General features: G+C 47.3%; 1 pseudogene; it reads left to right on the top strand.

Annotated features, from left to right (window-relative positions):
• Positions 1-7,465: 7,465 nt before the first annotated feature.
• On the top strand, positions 7,466-8,961 carry LOC121838501 (annotated as a pseudogene).
• Positions 8,962-9,280: the final 319 nt, after the last annotated feature.

Genomic DNA, 9,280 nt, shown 5'->3' with positions numbered 1-9,280 from the left:
TTTAGGTGAATGATCAAATGCATTCATTTAACCCCCTTTCGCCCCAACCTGAGACTTCTGTCAAATATTCACATTCAACTGTAAAGACTACAAATAAAACTACTACTGCAATGCAAAGCCGTATAGTGGGAGAGTTTAGCCAGCGGGTGTGGCAACGAAGGCGCCGGAGAGGAGGAAAGGGAGGAGAACGCCGAAGGAGGGAGAGAGAAGGCAGCAGAGAAACAAAGAGATGACCACCATTTTGACGCAAAGCTGTCTGCACGGAACACTGTTGAGGCTACGTGTCGTCTGCTACGGGCTTATTTATTTTTTTTGCCTAAATAAAAGTGCGTTCAAACATGGAGGAACTTCTTTCTTTAGGTTTTTAAGCCACCGAGAAATAACACTATATCATTTTATTGCCAGAGAATGCCAAATAAAAGGAAAGAACTGAAATTTGAATATCGATCCCATGCCGGGCGAATGAATGAAAATGGCGGCCCTCCCCGCTCAGCTGGGAGCAGCCTAGAGTTCACGCGCATGCGCTCACGCCTCTTGCTCTGTGCCGCGGGCTGATCAGCTCACTCGGAAGGGAGACGTTACGGCAGCGAAATCATAGACTGCCAGACTCTCCCCATATATGGCTCTGCTGCAATGGAAAGATTTTCCTACCCTCGTGCTCAGCGAGTGTCGACTGTGGATACAACTCCGGTTCATACACTCGCTGAACATGAGGGTAGAGTGTACCAGCAGAGGGCAGGTGTCTGTGTACAAAGAGTTTAGTTGGCACACCAAGAGGATAACGAATAAGAATGGGTACCACTCTGAGCAAAATGCCAAAAAAGCGTGGATCTCGGCTTGACACTAACAGCGGCACACAGTATCGATTTTAGTGACAAAGGGGTACTAAATCATTATTTTCAGCTTCCTAACTAAACTAAATATTCTTCGCGGCTTGCTTTTTAGGAAAATCTCCAAATTTACAAGAACTACTAAGACAACGTCTAAAAAAAAAAAAAAAGCAATGGCAAAACCAGCAATCGAATTCGCCTGCTCTCCAGTAGCACGACATCTATGGCAGGCAGACCTGCAGAATGAGCAAGCAGTTTAAGAAACAGAGTATGTCCTATGTATAATTTTTTTTTTATGCTGCAAAGCAAGCGCTGGAAGGAGGTTTCACGACATTAACGAAATTTCTTGCAATCAGTTGAGAACAAATTAGAGCAGTGAACTTGTCCTTGCTTCTGGCATAACATTTTAGTGTTGCCCATGGAAACTCACATAAATTTGAAAATAAAAACAAAAAAGACTAACCTTCATAAAAAAATCTAACTTTGGCAAAGAAAAGTTACCTTGGAAAAAATATGTACAATACAGTTGTACAGCGTGCATTTGTGTGCTTAACCAATTTTGAGGCAAATCGGCGACAATGAAAAGAAGACGTTTGAGTACAATTAAGGGAAAGACAGAAAGGATGCATACCTACAACAAAAACATTTAGAACGACCACGGGCAGGAAACTCTGGTGAGGCTCTCGGAGTGACTCCCTCATATGGGCCTGCGCAGACCACAGAACAAGATCGGTCAGAGCTTGCAGCCATAAGGTGCTTCATACCATGAAGTTACAGAAGCGGGTGCAATTGGAAGCAAAGTGCATTTCATTTCTCTGAAAAACGAAGAGTTTAATAGGTAGCTTGCATTCATAAGGTGATACAGTCATGAATGCACAGACTTTTCAATGCAGCGCTATATCACCAACTTGTTAACCATGCCGGGCAACACTAAAAACTGAGAGCATTATTTTAAACTATCTCAGCTTAAAGTTAACCACGACAGAAGCTTCAAGCCATCCTTGCAAATTCAGTGCACAAAGCAAGCCATGTGACCTTCTAGTTGGACGCCATGGTACGTCGAGCTTATAATCATGCGTCATGCTGTTTTTGCTGCAAAGGCTTGTAGTTTCAAAAGTGGTCCAGCTTAAAGAGACTAAAAGTATAGACGTTTATGAGTGGGGCCCTCATTTAGTCTGCAGCTACATTGCGAAATAGGACGTTCCAACCGGGATGTTTGCTGCCTGTAACCACACGACCAGCTTGTGCCCAGCGATTGTTCGAGCTGAATACATGTCCTCGACAGTGCCATTATTTGACAAGCATTTCTATGACTGTTAAACATGACTGACTTACAGAGAGACTCCACCTCAACGACTAATGACTTGGGATACCTAACTGAATACTGATATATCAACTAAATGCAAAACAATTACCTGGCAAGCATTAAATTTTTCAAGAGGCTGGGTCGACTCCGCATTAAGTTGAAGGAGTCGATGCGTAATAGGACAATACAAACAAAAATATGCCTTAGAATTCCTTTTGCACCCCCAAAATGATGTGTTTTTGAAGGTAAGGTACACAATGTTCTTGATTTAGAAAGTGCCTCAGCTGTACAAATGCATATGCAATAAGGGCACTTGCCAAGCCTATTCTACTCAGCTCTGTGCAGGTTAAGCTAAGTTAGAGTATAGAAGTACATGCTCACTGACACCATCACAAAGGCAGGGAGAAGTCTCCGTTGTTCGACCTCCAGCCCGTCTGCTACCTTCGATGACGTTTCAGCGCCTGATGAGCCTGGAGCGAGCACATCTGTCTAAAGCGGGGTGAAAAGCACAAGCATGTGCTGGAGGACGCCCAGCCATTCTCTTTTTGTCATCGGCTATACTACATATTTTTAGTAAGACATATTTTTAAGTGAGGAAAAGTACTGCAAATATGCAGTCCACCTTAAAGATAACAACAGTTGTCATTCACCATTTTCCAAATAAGTGCTCCCACGTACCGGAACATCTACACATGTGGTGCGTGAGTAGGTTCAGGACTGAGAGGCTAGAAAACGAAGCGCTCGCAAGGCTTGTCTGGCCTTCCAACCATGCGGGTACATTCGTTGCAAGTTCCCGATTTGTAGACAAAATGATTTAGAATGAGCAAATCTTGTCTACGCCCGAGGTAGAACATTGAATTGCGATTCCCCCATATTGTGCGAACCATCCTTCAAACTGCGGTACCACCTGCAAATAAACTATGTTGTGCTGCGGCACGCGTCCATGCTGCCTGCTTCAGAGGAAAACCACTGCTCGTGTTGAAGACGACATCCCACAGTGGACAGGCAACAATTTTTAACGAACAAAAACAAAATTGATATCATTCAATAGACACAGATAGGCTCACAAAGTGTCGGCACCATGATTGTTGTTGTTGGTTTTACTCTTGCATACAAACAAAGGTGACTTCCTCTCTCCTCCGATGGACAGTAAAACCCCCTTATCTTGGTGGCCCCTATTTCTTCTCGAATCGGTCACAGAGGACATAATCGCAGTCACTGAATTCCGCAAAATTAAAGGCCGCGAAAATTAAAGGTTCGCCAACATTAAGGGGTTTACTGTTCTTCTGAGTGTCACATGATGTTAACATTTCAAGGAGGCTGAAGGTATTGGTTTAAGAAAAAATTGACCTATGAAAAAAATGCCCTTCTCCAGGTTAGGCACGCAAGGTTCTTTTGCACTACCTATAAGGTGGCAAGTTTATTTCGGCAGAGCTTTTGGTAAAACGGAGTCACAAAAGTAGCTATACTTGGCGTCAACTATTTTGTGCTGCATTATAAAGCCAGAGTAGATTCCACAGTGCGTGCTTCAGCAGAGCACTGTTTGTTGCGAGAGCATATGTGGTTTAGTGTTGCATCCCATTTGCATAATCTAGAGAAACTAGCGCTGACAGAGTTGGAGCACTCCAAATATTAACAGCCGACTGTAGAAGCATTGAGAGATGCACACATGCGAAATGTGCATTTCTTAAAGGTGGGTTCGAGCAAAGGTAAAAACAATATCTCTACTTACGGCGGCCATACTTGCCTTTCCCAAGCACGACCACTTTTCCCTCGGTAGCACCATCCAGTAAGAAGCACCAGCAACACGCCCATGAGACGCCGCCGCCTCCTGGATTGAATGACGACCCGCCTGAGGTCTTGGAAGGAGATCCGGAACACTGCTTTAGGCCAGATGTTGTATCTGGTGGGGCAGAGACTAAAAGCAAAAATTAACAAATTTATCTGAAGCGCTACATTCCTATAGGACAGCAGTATTTTTTTAGGGCAGTGATTCGCTTTAATTAAACACAGATGGTTGGTTTATATGATGAACCATCAGCCCCTATTTTTCTTAAGTGTAACGCAGTGTCTAACGTTACGTCCGACGGAACCCGAAATAAAAATTAAAGTTACGCCCAACGTAACTGTCAAGCATTCGAGTTACGTCCGACGTAACCCAAAATAAAAATTAAAGTTACCGTATTTACTCGAAAATAGGTCGAACTCTATTTGTTGGACCCACCGAGAATAAAAAAAAAAAAATTCAAATATAGGTCGACTTTTTTTTTATTTTTAAGAACAGGGGAAATTTTGGGCAAAAGAAAGAAACCTTTCTTTACATCACTTCACAGCTTGGTAGACATCCTCGCAAATCCGCCACAATACTTCACTGACACCGTTGTAAAATGACGACAAGAAACGAAAGAAGGTGCGAAGCGACGAAAGACAAACTACAAAGACGCAAACAAAGCCGCCGTGTCGCCATGAGCAACACGCGAGCCGAGCCGCCTCAAGCAACGAACAAAAGTAACATCTTTATTTTTTTCTTTTTTTGTGCGCGTTTGCGAGGATGGAAGACAAAGTGCATGGCGCATCGCGTTCCTCTCCTTCCCCATTGCCCAGCAAGGGGAACGCTGGAGGTGCGATGGCGAAATCCAATGCCCCAAGAGGTGCGCGCGATAGCGGCATCGGCCACCGCTGTTGTTTTCGGTTGTTTAACAAAAGCTTTTGGAAACAAGAAGCGGCGCAGCTCTACGGCAACGCCGGCTCGGTGACTCGATAGCTTCATGCCTCCGGTACGGTCGCAAAATTTGGTCGCGAATGTAGGTCGAAATTCTTTAGTCACGATTTCCGAAAAAAAAAATAAAAAAAAAATAAAAGAAAAGAAAAAAAAAAGGTCGACATATATTTGAATAAACACGGTAGTCAGCTGCGCGACGAGACACACATTATGAAAGCGATTGGTGCGAGCGATCAAGGTGATGAGCGACGTTTTCTAGAAGCCCAGGAACCGAGCGGCGCAAGCAGCGAGAGTGAGAAATCTTCGTCGCTCGGCGCCGGCACTCGTAGCTTCTCGTCGTCGCTCGTCTCGTTGATCGCTATATTGCTTACATGCTGTTCAGAAAGGTGCTCTAAGTGGTTACCATTGCATTGGGACCAGCCTCGCATCCAACCGTAACCAGTCTTGACTTTTTTTTAAGCCGCCCAGGTAGAAGTTAACATCGTACATACATCGTTTTCAAGCATGGCTCCTCGTTCATTGCTCGATTTACTTTTTCGTAAATGACAAACCGCAATGAAGCACAATTATTCTAGTTCAAAATTGTCACGAACACTTGGCACGCATGCTTACACTGTAGCGCACCTAACGTAATTTAAAAGTAGAACGAAAACGGGACGAGATTCGCTTACCGCTTCACGGAAACAGAGTCCTTCGGATCCTAGGCCTAACGGCCGAAATCGGAAGTCGCCTGCGGTCCGGCGATCGGACGAGTTGAGCCGGCCGCGCTGTGCTGACCCCGGCTGACCACGCCTGGTTGAACCATGAGGGGCGTCGTCGAGTTGAGAGCCAGAGACGCAGTAGAAACGGACCGTAAAACATCTGTCCCGTAAAACGCAGAAGGAGCCAGCGCCAAAACCGCTACGTCTGGCTGCGTCGCCATCTCCGCGACGACCGGAAGTGTGTAAACCGGGACTGGCCGGGAAGTTAGAAAAGGCGCGGCAGCGGAAGCCACTGGGCGGAAGCTTTACGTTTCGGTTTCGCTTTTCTCCGACATCGGCCACGGTCGCGGGCTGGTATGTTTGCGGCTGGTTGGGACGACGCGAGGGGCCACGAAAAGACGCCGAGTTGGCCGAGTACGAGTCACGGCCCACGATACGAGCAACGGGCCATTTGCCCCTGTCGACCGGCGATGCGGTATCCGCGGCTTAGTGTCACGATCGGTTTGTTGCCGTGCACGTTGACTCAAAGCTCGAAGTTATGCAGTTCCGTCAGTTCCGTTCCGGCACCAGCCGCACCACGTTTTCCGGTGCATCGCACGTGGAGGCCTTTCGACGCATTCAGTGAACGTAAAGATCGCGCCCGCTGTCTTCGGTGCTGTGGAAGAAGTTGGGAGACGGAAGAAGCATCAAAACCAAGGCGTTTAGGACTCCAGTCCGGGCCGCCGGTCCACTCTGAACGAGAGGCGACGTGTGTGTGCACGCTTTGAGGAAGCCTCCACGTTTCGCCGCGCCAGACCTCGCCGATCGCGACCAGACCCCGAGCCCGAGAGGCTCTTGCGCAGCCAGGAACGGCAGCGAGGTAGGAGCTGCTCGTTCTGTGCAACCATGCAGTGCTCTACAGTGATCTGAGCTCTCGGTGTCATGCGTGCTTGCACCGAAGCCTTTGTGACCCCTTCGGACGCGCAAGTCGTACTTCGCAAAGGTTTGGACGGGGCCGCCCTCACCGAGCAGCTCCGCTAAATTCCGCTTACTTATGATCGCAATAAAAGCTTGCGTTTGTTCTCGGGCAAAAAATTGCGGGACCGCTCTCCGCGCCGCCGACGAGGTTGGCCGCCACCATGTTCTCAGCTGTTCACTCGCTCCCGCAGCGAGCGCCTTCCGATAATCCTCCCCGTTCCAAAATGCGATGCGATCTTCGTTTACATGGGCTGAATGAATGCGCACTCGCCATCTCGATCCACCTCTGTCTAGCGACTTTAAGGCGATGCGCTTTGCGCATTATGCCGTTTACATGACCGCATATTGAATGCGGCAACTGGATTCAATGCGACTAAGTCGCATTCATGTAAACGCGGCTTATGTTATTTTTCGACATGTATGATGTATGTAACGATACCGGTGGTAAACGATGGACGTTTTTGTTTAAAGATGGCGGTCGTCTTTCTGCATGTATGGTTTAGTTACACCGGTGGTCTTGTGGTATAGGCGTTTCGTTGGAAAGATGGCGGTCGCCTACGTCATCGGACGCAAAATCATACCAGCCATACCGAGTCATATCGGCGAGCAAACCGGCTGCCAGTATAGACAGACCCGGAACCATAGCGGTGCCGGTATCTCCAGTTATGGAGAACGCAAAACCAAACTAGCTGCATGTATAATAACAATAAATTATCGTGGTGTCATACCAGGACTGTACAAGCAGCAGGTTTGTTTCTTGTACTTTTTTCCAATAGGGTATAGCAAAGTGGGCACAGGTCTATGATGAAATTAATAAATTAAAGGGAGACAGTGGGAAAAGGCTCAGTAAGCCGGCCGAGCGACAGAGACTGGAAGGGAATGCAACACGGGGTCCATTCCCACCCAGAAAGTGCTTCGTGTGCGGATCGTTAGGCCACCTTGCCAGATCATGCCCAGAGTTCGAAAAAAAAGTTGCGGCAAGGGTCGAGACGGTAGAGGGAGATGTCAGTGGAATTGTAAAAGAAGCCAAATTAATAGAACTAGAGCTGTGTGGAGAAAGACTGCCAGTCAGACTAGGTTCTGGAGCGGATATTACAGTTATCCGGAAATCGTTGTTACCTGACAGACGAGATCAACCAAAGGGCAAAATAAAAGAGGTCCCTTTGGGCAAGAAATCGAGGCGGAGTTGGTTCACATACCATGCCGCTTGGCGGATACAAGCAAAGTTGGCAATCAGCAACAGAAACTGGTACTCTGTGCTCTAACAGACGAGCTTGCGTCGGGTTTAAATGTACTGTTAACGCAAACAGATTATGAGGACCTTAAAGCAGTGTGGTACGAAGAGCTTGAGGGAGATTACTTGGGTGCAAACATGGAACGAGGAGAGGAAAAGTTCTTAGAGCCACCTCTGGTACGCAGTACGGAGGGAATATCTAACGTGGACGAAGGTGAAACACCGCGAGCGGGGGCCTTCTGCATTGATAGCGAGGCGTACATAGAAAGCGGAGCAGCAGAAACACACGACAGCACAGGCAAAACGGATAGCAGTGTGGAGCAGACATTGCAGGATAGTCGTCTAAGCTTTCGAAAAGAACAACGAGAAGATGAATCATTGCGTACGTTGCAGAAATATGCTAAAGCGCGTAGTCACGGTTTCACAGAGATCGAAGGCTTACTGTTCCACAAAGAGTGAATGAATAAGCAGTTAGTCGTGCAAGTAGTGCTGCCAAAAGGCAGGCACAGACAAGTGTTGCAGGTAGCACATGACTTGCCGGTAGGAGGCCATTTCTCTTTCAAAAAGACGAAACAAAGAATAAAGAATTCGTTTTATTGGCCGGGAATGGATGAGGACATACGGGAGTACTGTAGGACCTGTGAAAGCTGTCAACTGACAGCAAGAGAGAGGACAAAGGATCGGGTACCGATACAACCACTAACAAGACCACAGGTTCCTTTCCAGATGGTAGTAATGGACTGCGTGGGGCCCATAGACCCCCCCTCATCTAAAGGCTACAAATACGCTGTCTGTATTGTTGATGTGTGTACCCGGTGGCCGGAAGTCATATGCATGCGATCTCTCACAGCCAAAGCAACCTGCGATGCCTTACTGGAAGTGTTTTCTCGAATGGGTACCCCAGAGATTATTTCTTCTGATCAAGGTAGCAACTTTACAGTCGGATTGACACGAGAACTGATGTCTCGGCTCGGGGTTTCTCCAAGGTTTTCTACACCGGGTAATCCAGAGAGTAATGGTTTGGTAGAACGATGGAACCAGACTTTCAAGGGAATGTTGAGACAGGTAATTGCTAAACATGGGAGAGGATGGGACAGGTATGTACCCTGCCTGCTGTGGGCATACCGAGAAGTACCAAGCGAGACGACAGGTGTGTCGCCATTCGAGTTAATGTATGGTCGTGTCCCTAGTGGTCCTCTGGCTATTCTTAGAAAATCCTGGACGGGAGAATGGACCCCCCCCCCCCCCCCCAGTGACGTTAAATCAAGGCGCAGAAAAATATCTCCTGGACCTGAGGAGGCAGATGATGAGTCTAGCAAAAATAGCGGACGAACGAGCACAGGGACAGCAACGGGCATATGCCACACAGTACAACCTAAGGGCAGTGCCAAAGTCATTTCAAAAAGGAGAAGCGGTGCTAATGTTAAACACAGAAGCTACAAGCAAAATGGAGGCCAGGTGGGTGGGTCCGATAACGATTGTTGAACGGAAAAGGGACAACAGCTACGTTGTTGAGCTAAAGGGAGGACA

This window comes from Ixodes scapularis, unplaced genomic scaffold, assembly GCF_016920785.2.
Source record: "Ixodes scapularis isolate PalLabHiFi unplaced genomic scaffold, ASM1692078v2 PGA_scaffold6__148_contigs__length_123643588, whole genome shotgun sequence".
Classification (NCBI taxonomy): Eukaryota; Metazoa; Arthropoda; class Arachnida; order Ixodida; family Ixodidae; genus Ixodes; species Ixodes scapularis.
The sequence above is the reverse complement of the archived record's forward strand: the minus strand, read 5'-3'. Positions and strand labels throughout refer to the sequence as shown.